Source organism: Artemia franciscana, chromosome 8, assembly GCF_032884065.1.
Source record: "Artemia franciscana chromosome 8, ASM3288406v1, whole genome shotgun sequence".
In the NCBI taxonomy this organism is placed as follows: Eukaryota; Metazoa; Arthropoda; class Branchiopoda; order Anostraca; family Artemiidae; genus Artemia; species Artemia franciscana.
Genome location: NC_088870.1, coordinates 18,009,088 through 18,030,062, shown reverse-complemented (window position 1 = coordinate 18,030,062; position 20,975 = coordinate 18,009,088). Strand labels below are relative to the sequence as shown.

The 20,975-nt window shown below is 34.7% G+C and overlaps 1 protein-coding gene across 1 annotated transcript in view; it reads right to left on the bottom strand.

The window, feature by feature from the left end:
- Window positions 1-20,734, bottom strand: part of LOC136030078 (protein gustavus-like) — a 112,584-nt gene extending 91,850 nt beyond the window's left edge. The window contains exons 1-2 of the mRNA XM_065708728.1: window positions 20,626-20,734; window positions 1,503-1,565 (exon numbers count right to left, since the gene is read on the bottom strand). The gene's annotated coding sequence lies outside the window, so the exon portion shown is untranslated. The remainder of the gene's footprint in view (window positions 1-1,502; window positions 1,566-20,625) is intronic.
- Window positions 20,735-20,975: the final 241 nt, after the last annotated feature.

Genomic DNA, 20,975 nt, shown 5'->3' with positions numbered 1-20,975 from the left:
ATTAGAAATAGTCGCTTCCCTGATTCGACCGTCTGGGGGGAGTGGAGGGCGGTCAATTCGAAAAATGAGGTATTTTACCTTACGAATGGGGGATCGTATCTTACTGAAATTTGATATTTAGAAGGACATTGTACTTCAGAGCTCTCATTTTCAATCCCGATCGGATCTGATGACATTGGGGGAGTTGGAGGGGGGAACCGAAAATCTTGGAAAACACTTAAGAGTGGAGAGATCGGGATGAAACTTTATGGGAAAAATAAGCACAAGTCCTAGATAGGTGATTGGTATAACCGGAACGAATCGGCTCTTTTTGGGGGAGTTGGGGGGGGGGTCCAGTACTTTGCCGAGTTCGCTGCTTCTGGTCGTGCTAAGACGATGGAAATTGGTAGGCATGTCAGGGACCTGCACAAATTGACTTGATAACAGTCGTTTTCCCCTATTCATCCATCTGGGGGGCTGAAGGAAGAGGAAAAATTAGAAAAAATGAGGTAATTTCAACTTACAAATGGGTGATCAGATCTTAATTAATTTTGATATTTAGAAGGACCTCGTGTCTCAGAGCTCTTATTTTAAATCCCGACCGGCATTAAGCCTCTGATCTTCCTTTTAAATTCAGTTATCGGCAATTTTGTTGTTCTAAGGGGTTGTCAGTAGGGGACTCACTGGAGCATGTATTTTGGGTAATTAGAAATTAGATGACAATGATATTAACATATAAATTTAATTTTGAAATCGTCAATGCATGCATTGAACAACAACATGTTTTTCTTTTTTTTATTTTATTTTTATTTTTAGTAACTTCATGTTCGACTACCTTAATTTAAAGACAAAACCATCAATATCTTAATTTAAAGACAAATATTAATAGCAAAATCTAGGGATAACAACATAAACAATATCTAACATAAGAGTAAGAGTATCCCTAAAATATCCTTTATTCATATCCCTAAGACCATATATGATAGTTTCAAACTTTCGAAATAATCGTCAAAAAGCGTTTTCGTAGCTGCATTTAACGGTAGGATAGGCACACGAAAGTAATGTTCAATTACTCGTCGGTCTTCCTGATCTAAATTACCATTTTGACCCATCCTTTGAGAACAGATTAGCAAGAAAGTTTTCCAAAGGTCCTTCCGAGGAATGAAACTATCAGATACAACCTTTAAGCGTAAGGACGACGCATCTGACGAGTACGTTGAAACAGAAAGCGTCAAGCAATTTTGAAAACGTTTGGCCAAACGTTTTCCACAGGAACGTTGTTCCTGTAAGCGGCCAAAGATTGGCAAATTGTTGATTTGAGCAGAAACTAAAGCGGCTGGCAAATTTAAGGATAAGCCAAATACCTTGATAAAACCTAAAAATCTGACCTTTTAATATAATTTTTCAGACTTCCATGTTTAACCAGGTTAATATCAGGATTTACCCGGTTATCCTACAATTTATAAATCTTCAGACTGTTATAATGACACTAACATTAAATTGAGAAACTAGAAAAAACTTACAGTGCAGTAAAAGCGCAGTTTCTGACCGCTGAAACAGCTTTCTCGTGTTAACCAACAGCTTACCTAAAAAAATACTTAAAACATTAGTGAAAAGGTATCAAACCAAAGCAAATTCTTTATCTCTTCAAAAATATTTGCTTTTCCGGATTTGCCTTGTCTTCCCTGCGACTCTACGTTGGCAGTTTCTGGAAGACACCCTCCATTATCAAATGTCTATTTGCTAATAAAGGTTGTATTGAATATCTGCTAAGAAAGAAGCTGCTCGATATTATGCATGATTTAAAACACCAAAGAATTTATGCACGATTTACCCAATCACAATAGAAGGAAAAGCTAGGATTACCCCTGAACGACGCCATTTCAATTATTGCGTGTAAGACAACTCCACAACGCGATCTACAATCTATTATACTAAACGCCATCTTTGAAATTTTGTTAATAGATGGTATGGTACTTGTATGATAAGCCCACTACCGCTCAAGCTTTTCACTCATTAACGTATTATAAACCCGTTTTTTTCGTAGTTTCTTTCAGCTTAGCGCGAGACAAAACAAAGAGAGTAACAGAATAGATGCAAAATATATAACCTGGGCTATATATTTGCACATTGGGTGGGGTGGAGGGTAAAGTATTTGGACAGTGTGAAATTAGAAACCCCTCGCACTCTAAGCGAAAATCATACCGTTAGACCAGCAAGCCACACTTAAGAACAGCAATCATTTGTTTTATCGGTAAATAAAATTCTTCTAAACTATCTTGTTCGCTCGCTCCCCCTTAGATGGCCAAATCAGGGAAGCGACTATTTCTAACTTAATCTAATCTGATCCCTGATACGCCTGCCAACTTTCATTGTCCAAGCTTATCTGGAAGTGCTCGAACTAGCAAAACCGGGACCGACAGAAATTGCGATCGCTATATGTCACTTGGTAAATACTAAATACCCTTTTTAACTAAATACCCTTTCTCCATGAATATATGAATTTAACCTTCATTTTTAACTACAACAATCATGTCCTACTCCATGCAACAGACTGCACCTGTAGTTTTCTATTATAGTGATTTTAATTGAAACTAAGTGTCATTTCTTCATTATTTTTTTTTCCAAAAATGGGTTCAATATCACAAACAAGTCTACTAATGAATCCTTTTTAAGTACTTTTATACATAGGTCCAGCCATAAAAGTGAATTTTTCTAGGGGGGGTGTACATGACAGAAGTAATTCCCTAGATCTAATTTCATATATATATATATATATATATATATATATATATATATATATATATATAAGCTGTAGATGAACATGAAATCCCTGTACGAGCTTTGCTTTTATTACAATTAGATCTAGAGATAGAAAAGGTATATGATCCTTGTATAGTCCACTTTTGGACATTCAAGACTAAGGAGCTATATATCACTCCACAGGGGGATTTTATCTTCAAGCGTGAATCTATCAAGAGAATTGAAAAAAAAACTTCGTCTTATAAGGATACATCTCTCCTATGGTCTCTTTTAAGGTGAACATCTTGATTGGGTCTGAACCTCATATACAAGAAATCCGAGAGTGGTCATATTACCTTAAATCACCCTATATTCCATGTTGCAGGTCTAGAAGGATGGTTCTGTTCTAAGAGCCTCTTACTGCTCTGCTCGATCATCCCTCTGTACAAGTTTCCATTAAACCTATAGCCAATCAGAAAACGTGTGTTTATAGCCAAAGGTTACAAACAGGCAATTGGGGAGGGGGACTGGGACACAATAAAACTAAAACTATCCCTGAAAATCTAAAGCAGATTTTTTGAATGTTATTTACCTTACTTTACAGCAATTTGAAAATTTCCATCTTAGTTATGCTCTATGATGAATTATGCAGCCTGCAATTTTCTGTTTGGTTAATAGCTAGTTAGGCCCTGATTAAAAATGCAGGTCCCTCACCATTGTGCAGGAGCTGTTGATGCACCCATTCTTTGTCAATGTTGTGCTTGAATATATTCCCAGATTCAACAGGTACTGTTTTTAAAGTTGGTTCCTTAGACTTGCTATTCTCTAGCTGAAGAAGTGGCTTCTCTTTCTGATGCCACAATATTCTTTTACAATTTTCTCATATAGTATAATTGATGGGAGAAAGGAAGAGGATGATTATTCTTAGATACCTTTTGGTGGGTTAAAATGCATACCTCAAATCGCACTTGCTAGCGATATGGACAAGTCCAGTCAGTGATGATAGGACTGTGGGATATCTCCCTATATTCTTCTATATGAAAGTGTGGGAAGTTCGAGATAACACATGTGTTCTTCACAGGACATGTTTCAATTTTCTCTGTCATTTTCTTCATTCGGGAAAATTGGCTCCAACTCCCCCCCCCCTGGATTTTGAAGATATTACACCAATGACTGGGGTTAGGCTTTAGTGATGTGCTAAGAACTTAATTATAAGCCCTGAACTGGGTGACCCTTATCCCCTTTTGAATTAAAATTCTTGACAAGTTTAAAAAATAAGCACATCACATTCGCAAAAATAGTGAATTATCTGAAAAATTATACAGAAGGGACAAAATCGTCGTTGAAAAAAAAAAATACACAAACAGGAATCAAACACTTGACACTCTGATTTGAGGTGCAACACTATACCAACAGAGCCACAGCTCTAATAATTTTATTTAATCTATTGGTTTTTGTACAACCACAATTGTGTAGCTAATAAAGAGGGCTTAGAGGAGGAACATACGGGAAATGTTCTTGCAAACCTCCAGTTAAGGGTTTTGGACCATAATTATTAAAATGATACTGTAATATACTTCCAGGTTTTTCCACTTGAGACATGGCACCCGAAAGTGCGGTTTTAGTGCCATTTGGAGCTATAAAAAAACACGTAGATATGATAAATAGCTTTTGAACAAGCCATTAATCATCTTTCTTATGATTTTCTGTTGACCTGCTAGCCCTGAGAAAAAAAGACAGATCAGTGCTACCCATGTGTCCAAGGGGGGATTGTAATTTCCCTGTACAAGGTTTTCGACATGCTGGTTCCAATGGTACACTTTTCATTTTGACATGACGCCATTTTTGAAGGGTTTCAGGCTTTTTAGGAAATCACCATAAATTTCTTTTTGCAATAAAATTTTACTTTTAAGACAAAGCGAAATAATAGTTACCATTCCTGAATCAGTGTCAGATGACAATTCTTTTCACTATGCAGTTTTTTTTAAAGTTTTTTTTTTAACTTTTGGTTACTATGGGGTGTGCTTTGCTCTTTACTAGGTTGCAGCCATGACAGAGGAAGTTTGGGCAGAGAATTGCTTACAGCTAGTTTGACTAGTTTGACCTACCATATGCAAAACAATAAGCTGCACAAAAAATGCAGCTCTATTGTATTTTTTTAGTGCTATAATAAAAATGGTTGAGATGGCTATAACAACTTTCACAGATGATGTATGACATATTGCCAAAGAGTGTTCTTTAAAGCCACCTAGATGGGGCCAAACAAAAAGGAAATCATTCCCAAATGGGATAGGAAGAGGTTTTAAGGAAAGATTTAAAGGAAATTAGAACTTCTTCGGAAGGGGCTAAAGAGTGAGGCTACGAATAGATTGGTATGAGGGAGGAGCTTCCAGAGAAGTGTTTGCCTCACTTGGTGCCATAATGAGTTGTTGGTAGTAGAAGTAGAAGATTAACTTATAATGCTTTTCCTGGATATGCAAAACACAATACTTGCATATTCATCCCAGCACCCCCCCCCCTAATGAGAACAAATATAGCTCAACAGTATATACAGAAGTGTGCAGATTTCGTAAAAATAAATTGAAAAAAAATCCAGATTTTTGTATATAGTGTACAGCTACACCAAGTAACATTAGGGGTGCTGGGATGTATGTTGTTCTTAGGCCACCCTTCTAATGGGACCAAACACAGACCTAGGCTATATGCAATGTTTGGTTATTTTTTAAATTGGTTTTATGAGACAGCTAGATGAGAAATAAGGGCAAAATTATAGATGGACAGGACTACAGAAGGAAACATCACATAAAATAAAAGCAATACCATTAGGTTCCTTATTTTATTCAAATAATTTATTTCATTATTGACACTGCACCTCAACCCTGTTGACAATACAAGGCATAAATCTAGGAAAATACAAAACCAAAAAAAAACGCTAAAACAACAAAATTCTTGCTTTATAAAATTCAGTCTGCTGCTGTCAATCACATTTATCATATTTCCTTCTTTTGTTTTTTCACATTTTTAGATGACATTTTATCCAACAATTCAACTGAAATCTCTCAGCAGGGCAATTTTTATTTGTCAAGAATTGAAAAAAAAAACTATTTTCATTAGCAGCACAATAGCACTGCTTAAGTAGAGAGCAATGTGGGCATTTTTTTTCTTTTTTTTTAGACCGTGGCACTTCATATAGAAGTAGTTGTAATAAAAAACTCAAACAGGGTTCATTTGACTTGAATTTTTTTTATAGCCAGAAGTGAATAGAGGGCAACCTGCACCCTTCCCTCATAACAATCATTTCCTCAAGCCCATCTAATCAAAATTTCAAAATAGCCATTTTGTTCAATGTAGTAGAAAGGTCCAAAGATTATATCTTTTAGGATGAAAACCGCTCACAGTCCTCAAGGCAAGGGCTGTAAGTCTTACTCGGGGGTATATAAGGTTTTAATAGAAAAGGCGGTCATATAAACCTTGGCCCATTGAATTGGAAATCAGAAGCTCTAGTACCTTCTTTAAGAGTCAGAGTGACTGGAGGGCAGCTACCCCCCCTTGCATCACATTTTCCCAAAATGCATCTGATAGGAATCTTGAGATAGCCCTTTGCTCAAAAAATAGTCCAAAGATCAATGGCAGCACAATTGCACTGTCTAAGTAAAATGCAAAGGGGGCACAATGTGCTAATTTTTTATTGTTGTTAGACCAGGGCACTTTGCATAGAAGGAGTTGTTGTAGAACCTTTGAAAGGAGATCATACAAATGCAAATTTACTAGTTCCATTGCCTTTTCTAATAGTCAAAAGTTATTGGAGGGAAACCAGCCCCCCACCACCCATCGTTTCCCCAAGTATATCTAGTCAAAATTTTGAGATAATTATTGTGTTCACCATAGTTGAAAGGTGCAGTAATTATGCCTTTGAAGATTATCCCCCCCCCAAAGACCTCAGGGCAAGCGTTAAGTTATTCCCAGGGGGAGGCATATAAGGTTTTTATGAAAAGGGTGGTCATATAAGCTTTGAAGGGGCTCATTGGATTGGAAGATGAAAGTTCTAGTACTCTTTTTAATAGTCTAAAGTGATTGGATGGCAACCAGTTCTCCCCCCTTCACTCATCATTTGCCCATACACATCCAATCAAAATTTTAAAATATCCATTTTATTAGGCATATTTGAAAGGTCCAACAATTATGTGTTTCGGGATGACACCCTCCTAACCTCCAAAAGCCCTTGGGGCAAGGACTCTAAGCTATATAAGTTCCTCATTGTTATCATTTAAGGTTTTTATGGAAAGAGGGTTGTATAAACTTCAGACATGGCTCATTCAATTGAAAATCAGAAGTCATAGTGTCCTGTTTAAGAGTCAACAATGATAGGAGAATACTAGTCACATCACACATCTTCTTTTTCCCAAATACATCAAATAGAAATTTTGAGTTAATTCAAATAGAAAATTTCAAATAGAAATTCAAAATAATCTAAAGTTCATACAAAAAGACCTTCAGATTAAAATAAGCCACTCAGAACCTGGGGTCAAGGCTTGTAAGTTATGCCCCAAAGGCATGTAAGATTTTTATGGAATGGGTGATCACATAAACTTTGGATAGGGCTCATTTGACTGGAAATCGGAAGTTATAGTGTTCTTTTTAAGAGTTAAAAATGAATTAAGGGCAACCAGTCCCTCTTCCATAACAATCATTTTGTAAAACAAATAGATAGATAGATAGATGGTTTATTTTAGCCCACCATCAGAACAACAACATGGCGGAGTATAAAGAAAAAGAAATAAAAAGGAAAAAGAAAAAGGTGAAAAACAATACTTAAAAATTAAACGATTAGATTACATTCACTATACACATTCATAGCTGATATATGACGTGCAACGGCAGGAAATTATAAAGGTGCTCAAGGGCACCTTTTCTAGTATTAGTTTCCTGTTCTGCCACAGCTTCACGGTGATCTGGAATTTGATACTTATTCAAAAGAAATGAGTTTCTATCGAATAGCGGTATGCGTATCAAAAACTTCCAATATCTACAAAACGCGGACCTAACTTTTAGTCTCTCAGTTTCTGTGAACCATTCCCAAAGCGGGGAAAGGTAAAGGACATGTGGTAATGCCACTGCTCTGTACATCCTCGCCAAAATTTGCCGATTGTAAGAATACTTCAGCGGGGCTAGTTTAGCATAGCTCACTCGCAGGTTAGACACAAGGATATCAAGACAAAGAGTTCTTGTAGTTTCCTTATCTCGGCCGTACCGAGGACCTAAATACTTGAGCGAAGAAGACGGTGCGATAATAGCACCATCTACGGATACAGTTGGTGCTGGTGCATCTTGTTTCGCAGAGCTGAAAACCAGAAATTCAGTTTTCTGGCCATTAACTTGTAGACCAATAGCGCTATGACCAGATACAAGCTCATCTAAATTATCCTGCAGTACACTCAATGAAAAACTCAACATAAGTAAATCATCAGCATAGCTTATTAAACTCAAATCACAAGTATCAATTCTTAGTCCGTCAGAAATTTGTTTTGTAACCTTAGAAGTCAGCGTGTTAAATAATATCGGACTTGAGACGGAACCTTGTCGAAGTCCTCTCTTTAGTTTAACTGGCTCACTGAGTTTTTCAAGCCCAAGTTTCACTCTTATATAGCTATTAGAGTACCAAAATGATAACATAGCTACTATATGGGCGTTCACACCGGCATCTAGCAAGGTGCGGAACACAGCAGACTGGATTACTGAATCAAATGCAGTGGAAATGTCAACACTACATATATGTACGGATAACTCAAGTGAATCAGCTTTGGCAAGAATGCGCTTTAGAAGTCTATGGGCGAAAAGCACAGCTGAGATGCTTTCGAAACCCAAAGTGCCTGTAGTCTATCACACACTTCGATATAACTTCGCGAAGGACCAATTTTTCCAGCACCTTGCTCAATGAACTTGAGACAGTAATCGGCCTGTAGCCTCCACACTCATTTGCGTTTTTTCCTTTCTTCAGGATGTTTGTAACGACTCCGGTACAAAACGATTTGGGGACAGTGGCACTATCTATACACATCTGAAAAAGTAGTGGCATATGCTGGATCAAAAGCGGTGAACCATTGCGCAGATGATTACTACTGACACCATCAAAACCTGGAGCCTTTTTAACCTTTAACTGGCGAACAGCCCTCAAAACATCATTCACGGATACAAAAAAAAAAGTTTCTCTTTTTCAGCAGTAAATCAAGACGCGATTCATCATATTCCTTTTCCAAGGGAGTATCTTTAGATCCGAAGACCTTCGAATAATGTCTTATCCACTGTTCCTCAGGTATCATGGCACATGGCTTGGACTGCACTTTACTACTTTTGAATTTTTTCCACATATTTTGTGGATCACGGATAGCCTCTTCCGAAGCAGTTTCTGCTTCCTTCACTTTCAGCTCATCCACACATGCTTTGTATTCTCTTTTTGTTTTACAAAAGAGATTGAAGACAGTGCCGGTCCACGGCTTGCCAGAGTCGCGCCACACAGAATACCACATCTTAGACCTCCGTTTGGCATGCTTTACTTAAGGATGGTCACTCCATCCTCTTTTTCTTGTACCTTTCCTAATAACTGCACTAGGTATGGCTGCAGACTCAGGAAGTTTTAGCGCGTGAGTAATTTCAGTGCAGTATGTATTGAGTGCAATCTTGTCATCGCACCCATGGACAAGAAGCTGGAAAGGGACTTTTATTTTGTCCAAAATTTCGTCACACGTCGACTGGTAAAGACTGAGGTTAATCTTTTTCCACTCGCGTCTTTCTGTATAATCTGGCCTTTTTGATTACATCGTGACTAAAAGGAACATTAAACTTAAGACCAAGATGATCACTTGCGGTGTGCTCTGAATCCACATGTACAGGCGAGGGGTTAGAAAAGTTAGAAAAGACGTGATCAATATTACTTGCGCTTCCATAATTGTGAATGAACGTAAAGTTTTGATCTTTAATATCCAATCAAATTTTTAAATGTCTACCTTCTTCAACATTGTTGAATGATCCTGTAATTATGCCTTGGCAATGTCAACCCATTCAGAGCCATCAGAACAAGGGCTGTAAGTTAGGCAATCTGTTCACTGTTTACATAGTATATGTTATTGGGAAAGGTATGCATGTCTGAATACTACTAAAACTACCTCCATTACTAATACTTCTATTACTACTACTTAAATCATAGTACAACATTTAAAACACTGACGGTGAATTTCTATTAAATCAAAAGACTTTATGTGCATGTACTTTGTCAAAAGAGTGTATCTCAAGAATGATAAACATCAATGAGAAGAAGAACAAAAGGGAATTCTTCTTGCAAGACAGTAGAATTCTATATATATAATTGGATATTTGAGCCCTATGTCCAAGTGCCATCATCAGCAAAACAAATATACAAAAGAAAAGAGACTTACAATAATGTACAACCATTAAAACTAAAATTATAATTTTAAAACAGTCCCAGCATCCTTACTTCAGTGAAGTTCAACCACGACTAATAAACAAAGTGAGGTGAAACAAGGCAATTCATTGAAGTGAAAAAAAAATAATCAAAAACACACTTTCACTGCTAATATTGCCTTTTTGCAGCTAATCTTGAAGGTCTTTTTGTAACTGGATCTGTGTTAGTGTCTACTGGTTTTATAAAATATTTTGTAAAATTGTTTTTAGTTAAATCTGTTTTATGCCTAGGTCATTGCTAATAAGGGCAGATTCTCCAAAAAATATTTTGTGGCTTGGGGTTTCGAAAACATGGCTGATTAAAGCAGAATCAAAAGAAGCATTAACACCATTAAAATTTAAAGCTTTGGTGATATCATCTTTATACTGTTGTAGATGTTTCTCTAAATTCTGGTGGGTTCTACCTACATAGTATTTGCCACAGTTACATGGTATTTCATAAACCCCTCTTTGGGGAGTAACTGGGGTTTTATCTTTACCAGAGTTTAGGAAATTCATGATTTTGAAATTATCAATAAATACTACATACAGATTATTTTATGTGCAAACTTTTTTTTTTATTTGTAGTGATTTTTGGAATGTATGGGAGGTAGATTATATTTGAGGACTTATTGGGATTCTCACATGGAAAAATAAAAATGATATTACCAAAGCTTTAAATTCTAATAGTGCTAATGCTTCTTTTGATTCTGCTTTAAGCAGCCATGTTTTTGAAAACCCAAGCTACACGATACTTTTTGAAGTATCTTCCCTTATTAGCAATGGCCTATTTCAAGAGACAATTGAAATCAGACTTAAATAAATAATAATATTTCCTTAAAAAGGGATTTGAGATGATACTCACTAATTACTCAATACATAAATTTATTAAAAAAAACAATTTTACAAAATATATTGTAAAACCAGTAGACACTAACACAGAACCAGTTATGCAGGGTTAGCAATGAAAGTGTTTTTTTATTATTTTTCTTCACTTAAATGAAGTGCCTTGTTTCATTGTGAGTCTCTTTTCTTTTGTATATTTATGTTTTGCTGATGACAACCCTTGGATATATGGTTGAAATATGGAATTAAATATAGAATTCTACTGTCTTTCAAAAAGAATCCCCTTTTGTTTTTCTTGTTGTTGATGTTTATTATGGAAAGGCAGTGTGGTCGTTGTTGCTATTTATCTCAAGAATGGATTTGAGCATTAAGTTGGAACTTTTTGAAAGTGCTTAAAGGGGGAGATCAATTGACCAAAAGCCAATATATGCATGCTACTACAAAAGCTGCTACATTTACTACTGTTACTGCTGCTGCTACTTCAGCCGCTACCTAAGTTACAACTACTTGTAAGGCCAAGAACGTTAAAATGAGGTCCTTCTAAATATCAAAGTTCATTAAGATCTGATCACCAACTTGCAAGTTAAAAATACCTCATTTTTTCTAATTTTTCCTCTCCCTTCAGCCCCCCAGATGGTCGAATCGAGGGAAAACGATTTTATCAGGGTCATGTGCAGGTCCCTGACACACCTACCAATTTTCATTGTCCTAGCACATCCAGAAGCACCAAACTTGCCAAAGCACTGGACCCCCCTAACTCCCCCAAAGAGAGCGGATCCAGTCCGGTTACGTCAATCACGTATCTATGACATTTGTTTATTCTACACAACCAAGATTCATCCCAATCTCTCCACTCTAAGTGTTTTCCAAGATTTCTGGTTCCCCCTCCAACTCCCCCCAATGTTACCAGATCTGGTCGGGATTTAAAGTAAAATCTCTGAGACATTGTTTCCTTCTAAATACCCAATGTCACTAAGATCCGGTCACCCATTTTTAAGTTAAAAATACCTAAATTTTTCTAATTTTTCTGAATTAACACCCCCTCCAACTCCCCCAAAGAGAGCGGATTCAGTCCGGTTATGTCAATCACGAATCTAGGACTTGTGCTTATTCTTCCCACCAAGTTTCATCTTGATCTCTCCACTCTAAGCGTTTCCCAAGATTTTAGGTTTCCCCCTCCAACTCCCCCCAATGTCACGGGAAACGGTCAGGATTTAAAATAAGAGCTTTGAGGCAACGATATCCTTCTAAATATCAAATTTCATTAAAATCCGATCATCCGTTTGTAAGTCAAAAACACCTAATTTTTTCTAATTTTTCTGAGTTAACCATCCCCCCACCCCCAGATGGTCAAATTGGGAAAACGACTATTTCTAATTTAATCTGGTCTGGCCCCTGATACGCCCGCCAAATTTCATCATCCTAGCTTATCTGGAAGTGCCTAAACTAGCAAAACCAGTACCAACAGACATAATGACAGAATTTACAACTGCTATATGTCACTTGGTAAATACCAAGTACCATAAAAACCATATGCATGCTGGTTTTCAAAAGGGTATATAAGCAATATCATAGGCAGCACTGCTCTACAATAGCTAGAAATATCACAGAAACCTTGAAAGGAGCTAATTCAATTCAAGATTAAAAGTTCTAGTGACCTTTTTCAGAGTAAAAAGAGTTCCAAAAGCAAGCAGCCCTCCTCCCAAGCCCATTCATTTTCCAAACACATTCAAAAGCAAAATTTTGAGACAACCATTTTGTTGTCTCAGCAGCTATGTCTTTAAGGATATTGGGTATGTCAACCCCCCCCCCCCACAATCATGCAACTGGCTAATTATGCTTTAAAACTAAATCAAAAGGCACTGTGTGTATGGTTGCCAACAAAAAAGTAAAACAGTTCAAAATAAGGATGATACCTTTTTATTGACAGTGAATAGATATAAAATTATTTAACTGGATATTTCGAACACATATACAGTGTTCATCATCAGCAGTAAAACTAAAAGACATGAATAAAAATAAACAAAATTTATACCTAATAAACTAATTACGTATAGTTTATTGCTCTTATTTTTTTCAATGCAACAGCGGAGGCACATCTCTTTTATCTTTTCGGTTCTGGTTCATTAGAATTATCTGACATATTACGTGGACAGAGGTCATAGCTCTTGGGTGAGGTGATATTTACTTTATTTGACCTCAGTAAATTATCATAAATTGAGTTCAATCCAAATTCACCTGTATCTCTGTTTATGGAATTATTCTTGAATAGAATTTTTTTAATTTCGATTGTTTCCCTGAAAATTTGCTTTAAACCTTGGTCCCTAGAAATCAAAGAAACATTTTCAAACAAAATAAAATGATTTGGAAAATTAAAGATATGTTCCGAGAGGGCTGACGTGAAATCTTCAGGTTTGATATTTTTCATTAAAGACGATGAAATAGAATTATGATGTTGTAGCAATCTCGCTTTTAAATTCTGGTTAGTACGTCCCACATAAGAGCTTCCACAAGTACATGGGATTTTATAAACCACACTTTGTTGCTCTACGGAAGTCTGATCCTTTCCAGAATTTAAAAAACTAGCCAAAGTATTACTACCTCTTAAAGCTACCTTTAAGCAATTATTTTGTAAAATTCTTTTAAGTTTTTCACTCAAACCTAGAACATATGGTAGAGAACAAAAAATATCTTTCTTTTCTGTTGTTTCCAGAATATCATCAGAACATTCTAGAAATTTTTTCCTTCTTTTCGAAAAAGTCTGGTCAATTAACTAACCCGGATAATGATTACTTATTAAAATCTCTTTTAACAACAATAATTCCTCCTCAATGAATTGTGGAGAACAAATTCTAAAAATGTGGTCAGTTAAGGATATGATTAAACCAATTTTTACTTGGCGAGCATGACCGGAGAAAAACGACAAAAATCTGTTATTGTTAGTAGGTTTTCTGTAAATCTTAAAATCCAGACTATTTTCATTTTTTAAAAGAAGGACATCCAGAAAAGGAAGTTTATTTTCCTCTTCTAATTCTATTGGAAATTTTCAATACAAGCAGCAAGAAATCATTTCAATCATGACTTTCACCTTTCCAGAGAAAGATTACTTAAAAAGTTTTCAAAATTGTCTGAAAATAAAGCCGTAATACCTTCGTCAACTCTTGGACCAGGTATAATTTATTTTTCATCAAGGACCTTAACGTTACAAGAAAAGTCCGTATTAGAAAAAGGTCCAAAATTTCGTTTTAAAACTAATAAAGTCCCAGTAGAAGAAATTATCTCTTCAATAGAAACATCTTTACATAGAAACCCCATCCTAATCAAAGATGTTAGCCTAGTAAGAGCTTCTAAAAACCCTGTCAGAGTTTGCTTTAAAACCAGAAATCCCTAACAATTCTATCAAAGACATAAAGATTCTTAATAATTTAAGAAGGGATGAATCTATTATTATTACAAAAGCAGAAAAGGGTAACACTTTAGTGGTAATGGACACCAAGGACTTTAGTGGAATTCAAAATTAAACGCTTTACTGAAAGATGAAAAAACGTACAAAAAACTTTTTTTGACCCAACGGACTCATACACAAAGAAGTTTAAGAACGAGTTAAAGAGTTTGAAGGAAGAAGGGAAGATTACACCTCAACTTTTCTACAAATTCTTACCAAGAGGTTCTTTGTGCCCTAAATTATATGGACTTACAAAGATGCATAAGCCAAATCTGCCATTACGACCAATTGTTGCAAGTAACAAGCCTCCAACAAGTGCTCTGAGTAAGTGGCTAGTGTCATTGTGTAAACCACTCATGTCTACACAAATTTCTTACATTAAGAATTCGTCAGAACTTGTAAAAAAAAACTAAAAGAAGTTGAGATTTCTTCAAATTCTATAATTTCAAGTTTCGACATAGTGTCAATGTATACGAGTATTGATGTAAAAGCCACGGAAATTCTTCTTGAGAGACAGATACTAAGAAATTTGGACTTAATTAGTGGTGAAACAGTTTTGGAAGTCGGTGTAATTATGAATTTAGTTAGGTTGTGGAACATGTTCTCTTATTTTTTTCAATTCAGAGGGTTTTTTCGAACAAGTAAATGGTTTACCCATGGGGGCCCCTTTAAGTCCTTTATTAGCAAATTGTTTTGTAGAAAATATTGAAACAATAGCGTTAGATTCATACTTTTTAAAACATAAATTTTGGGGGAGATATATGGATGACATAATTTCAGTATGGAATTATGGGGTGGAGGAATTAAAAAGCTTTTTAGAACATTTTAATTTTTGGGGAGGGGATTTAAAATTTACAATAGAATTAGAAGAGGATAATAAACTTCCTTTTCTGGATGTCCTTCTTTTAAAAAATGAAAATAGTCTGGATTTTAAGATTTACAGAAAACCTACTAACAATAACAAATTGTTGTCGTTTTTCTCTGGTCATGCTCGCCAAGTAAAAATTGGTTTAATCATATCCTTAACTAACTGCATTTTTAGAATTTGTTCTCCACAATTCATTGAGGAGGAATTATTGTTGTTAAGAGAGATTTTAATCAGTAACCATTACCCGGGTTGGTTAATTGACCAGACTTTTTTGAAAAGAAGGAAAAATTTCTAGAATATTCTGACAATATTCTGGAAACAACAGAAAAGAAAGATTTTTTTTGGTTCTCTACCATATGTTCCAGGTTTGAGTAAAAAACTTAAAAGAATTTTACAAAATAATGGCTTAAAGGTAGCTTTAAGAGGTAGTAATACTTTGGCTAGTTTTTTAAATTCTGGAAAAGATTGGACTTCCATAGAGCAACAAAGTGGGGTTTATAAAATCACATGTACTTGTGGAAGCTCTTATGTGGGACGTACTAACCAGAATTTAAAAACGAGATTGCTACAACATCATAATTCTATTTCATTGTCTTTAAAGAAAAATACCAAACCTGAAGATTTCACGTCAGCCCTCTCGGAACATATCTTTAATTTTCCAAATCATTTTATTTTGTTTGAAAATGTTTCTTTGATTTCTAGGGACCAAGGTTTAAAGCAAATTTTCAGGGAAACAATCGAAATTAAAAAAAAATTCTATTCAAGAATAATTCCACAAACAGAGATACAGGTGAATTTGGATTGAACTCAATTTATGATAATTTACTGAGGTCAAATAAAGTAAATATCATCTCACCTAAGAGCTATGACCTCTGTCCACGTAATATGTCAGATAATTCTAATGAACTGGAACCAAAAAGGTCAAAGAGATTTGCCTCCACTGTTGCATTGAAAAAAATAAGAGCAATAAACTATATGTAATTAGTTTATTAGGTATAAATTTTGTTTATTTTTATTCATGTCTTTTAGTTTTACTGCTGATGATGAACACTGTATAGGTATCATCCCTATTTTGAACTGTTTAGTTTTCGTCATGGAAAGGCAGTGTGGTCTTCGAAGTTATCTATGTTGCCAACAAGAAACCTCAGTAACATATTGAGAACAACTGGGAGTTTTAATTTGATATCTTGGGGCTACTACCAGTAATACTTCTGCTCTTGCAATTTAAATAAATCAAAAAAGTATAAGTATACTCAGGTTATCAAATGGCATAGATTGTATTTTTCAGGAGTGATATTATGTTTTATGTTTCAAGTCAACTTGAGGAGGTGTTCCACAAAACCAGTTTTTCAAGAAAAAAGTATAGAGCTCCACAAGTCAAAATGAGCAGAAAATAAGTCAAATAATCTTCCAAGCAGAAAACTATCACAAATAACCATCAATAAACAAATGAACTCAAAACAAACAGAACTATGATAAATAACTGATTCAAACTCAAAAGAATCCAAAATTAACATGAAAAGGGCTGATAATCCCCATGCCTTCTCAAGACTTGATCATGATTTCCACTTTACTGAAAACAAATTGCATTTAAAATGTTTTCACTGTTTTTACTTTAATAGATAAAAAATCACTAAAACTTTAAGGAATAGGTATCATTATATATATATATATGGTCATTTGTTTTTGTTTTTTTTCATCATTTGTTTGTGTTATCAGGGCTGTCAGCCCTAGTCATGTTGATTTTTGCTTGTTTTGAGTTTCATTGGGTTATTTATGGTAATTTATATTTGTTTTAAGTTTCATTTATTTATTGATGGTGATTTGTGGTAGTTTTATACTTCGAAGGTTATTTGATATTATTTCTGCTCATCCTTGACTTAGTGGAATTCTTTACTTTTCTTTGAAAAACTTGATTGGTGGAAGAAGTTCTTTAATTTAATAACAATAAAGAAATGATGCATCTTAGAAAGTGGGTTAGAGGTTATCTTGGAAAGGGGTTAAAGGATAATGAAACTTTCAGGGGTGGGTCTACAGGCCCAGTATGTCCCAGGAAGATATTTTGAAGTATCTACCTCTACTCCTTCCCTCTTTCTCTAGAGGTTCCTGAAATTTGCCTATATAGTTTACCCACAGTTATCAGTTTCAATTTCTCTGGCTGTAGTTTTAAAATGCAATTCCTCTTATTAGAGTAGAATTTCAAGCCATATCAATATTTTTTTTTTTTTTTTTTTTTTTTATTTAGGGAATTTATTTGTGGATCTTTGAAACCTTGCATATAGGGATTGAGTAAAGTTGTGATGTTGAAAACAATTTTGTTGCAGGCTACATCATTTAAGCAGAGGATCTATTTTGTAAGGTTTCACTTTCATAACACACATATTTTTAAAGGTCATCAAAGGTCAGGACCCTCTAAAGGGAGTAGGAGTGGAGGTAGGTGCTTCAAAATACCTTCCTGGACATACTTTAGCCTGTGGACCCATCCCTGGAAGTTTCATTTTCCTAACCTAACCTCTACTTTAACCTAACATTCTGCTTTAGCTACTTTTAGTTATCTTGGAAATGGGTTATGTTAGAAAAATGAAACTTTCAGGGGTGGGTCTACAGGCTAAAGTATGTCTCAGGAAGGTATTTTGAAGTATCTACCTCTACTCCTTCTCTCTCTAAAGGGTCCTGAAACTTGCCTGAAATGTGTTTGTGGAACTTTGGAACCTTATATATTGGGATTGAGCAAAGTTGTGAAGTTGAAAAGTTTTGTTGCAGGCTATATCATTTAAGCAGAGGATCTATTTTGCAAAGTTTCACTTTTGTAACACACATATTTTTAGGGTCATTGAAGGTCAGGACCCTCTGAAGGGAGTAAGAATGGAGGTAAGTACTTCAAAATACCTTCTTAGGACATACTTTAGCCTGTGGACCCATCTCTAGAAGATTCATTTTCCTAACCTAACCTCTTTCCAAGATAACCAAAAGTAGCTAAAGTAGATTTTTAACATAAAAAATACAATACAGGATCTGATTATATTAATTTTATTTCATTAAATCAGAAAATTTGTCTATAGGTAAAATTCTAGACTGGCCAACTTTTATTGATCCTGGAAAGCAGGCTAGGCTCCACTATACAAAAGAAACTTCCAAGAATTGACCTAGAGTCTCAATGATTCCTTGGGAAGGTAATTTGAAATACCTACCACTGTTCCTCTCCAAAAGACACCAAACTTTAATGATTCTTTGTCATCTTTGTGTTACACACAGCTTTTTCCAAGGCTAAATTTATGACAGTTTATATAATTGACTTACCAATAAAGTGAGCATACCACTTGATACTTTTTTATGTTCTTTACAAATATAATAATTGCTTCTACTGCAAATTCAAATTTAAGTGGTAAAATTTGTGCAAACAGTATGCTGTTTACAAATATAATAATTACATTTACCAGAAATTCAGATTTCAGCACTTTTGACCTCTTAAAAATGACCTATATATGGGGTCATTACAAATCTGTAATAGTTTAGAAACAAATTTGGGCTATATATTTGCACATCAGGGGAATGGGGGTAAAGCATAGCATATATTAAATACGTAAATTAACCATTGCTGTATTTTTATTTTATTGTATTTATTTTTTTTTATGTGTTTGTTCACATTGAATTTTAATGAGAAGAGAAATTACCAGTGCAACAGCACAAACAAATAAAAAATACAGCAATGGTTAGTTTACATATTTAATATATGCTATGCTTCCCCCCCCTGATGTACAAATATATAGCCCAAATTTGTTTCTTAACTATTACAGATTTGTAATGACCCTATATATAGGTCATTTTTAAGAAGTCAAAAAGTGCTTAAATCTGAATTTGCAGTAGAAGCAATTTTTATATTTGTAAACAGCATTAAAAAAGGCATCGAGTGGTATATTCACTTTATATGAAAGCCAGTAATACTGTTTGCACCAATTTTACCATTTAAGCACCTTAACCTTATTATATTATAAACCTTATTATTATATAACCTATATTTTATTATTATTATATTATTTATTATACTATTATATAACTTATTATATAACCTTATTATTATAAATAATTTTAGCATTGAGAATATGTAGCATTATTTTGTTGAAAAAGAGCAATAATTAATACTTTAATTGAAAATTTGCCATTTTTAAGAGCTCAAAAAGTGCTTAAATTTGAATTTGCAGTAGAAGTGATTATTAAAAGGCATCAAGTGGTATGTTTACCTTATTGGTAAGTCAGTTATAAGAGCTTCATAATTTTATTGGCTAACTGATTTCTGTCTTAGGCCTACACTATATTTTGGTGAATCTTTAGGGTAAATTTCTAGTTTGGTGACTTCTTGCTATCTTGGAAAGGGGTTAGGTTAGGAAAATGAAACTTTTGGGGATGAATCTACAGACTAAAGTATGTCCTGGGAAGGTATTTTGAAGCAACTACCTCTACTCCTTCTACCTCTACAGGGCCCTGACCTTTGATGACCTTTAAAAATATGTGTGTTATAAAAGTGAAAACTTGCAAAATAGATCTTCTGCTTAATTGAAGTACAACAAAATTGTTTTCAGCTTCATAACTTTGCTCAATTCTATTTTATAGGGTTTTAAAGATATGCAAATACATTTCCTAAATTTTGAAGAAAAAAAACATTGATATGGCTCAGAATTCTACTCAAATAACAGGAATTGCATTTCAGAACTAAAGGCAGAGAAAAAGCAACTAGTAGGCTAACTGAAAATTAAGGTAAAATGTTGTTTTGTCAAAATTTCAATAGGTATAGACCTGTCATGTAGGCAAATTTCAGGGCCCTCTAGAGGAAGAAGGAGTAGAGGTGGGTACTTTAAAATACCTTCCCAGGATATACTTTAGCCTGTAGACCCATCCCTGAAAGTTTCATTTTCCTAACCTAAAGCCTTTCTGAGATAGCAAGAAGTCAATTAACTAGAATTTTACTGCAACCATTATATTTTGGATGTGTTGAATGCAGAGCTGAATGGTGCAAACCTACTATTTTGCCATTAGCCTACAGTGTTTCCTTTAGACTAAGATTGTTGAACTAAATTACCCTAAACATGTCCTGTAAGCGAGATTAACCTTACTTTTCTAATATAAAATTATTTTACCATAAAACAATTGCTAACCACAGCCTAGTTTACTATTTCCACATGGCAACTAGCCTAATTATAAAATTTTACAGCAAAAGTACCTATGCTAGTGCACACCAGTCGGACAGCTTATTTAGTTTTATCTTCGCACAGAATAAAATGAGCCTTACCGAATTACAGGTAATTTGATTTTCGCGATATAATTAATAATCAAGAATTAGTAAAAACAATTCTAAAGAGTTTGTATACATTCACTAATGAAAATGGTGATTAAACAGAGTCATCTACTAGAACAACCAAAATTGGAATAAAATTTCAATTTGTATAGTTGCGAAATGCATACGTAATTAGACAAAGTTGAAGGACCTTTTGCTAATCCAAGCATTGAAGATGTTCGTTAAGCATATTCAATATCCTCAGAAATTCAAACAAAAAGACACTGAAAGGAGCAACTATACAGTTGATGCTAAATTGATCGCGATCATATCAAATTACTGAAAGAGATTTGAAATTATTGGAT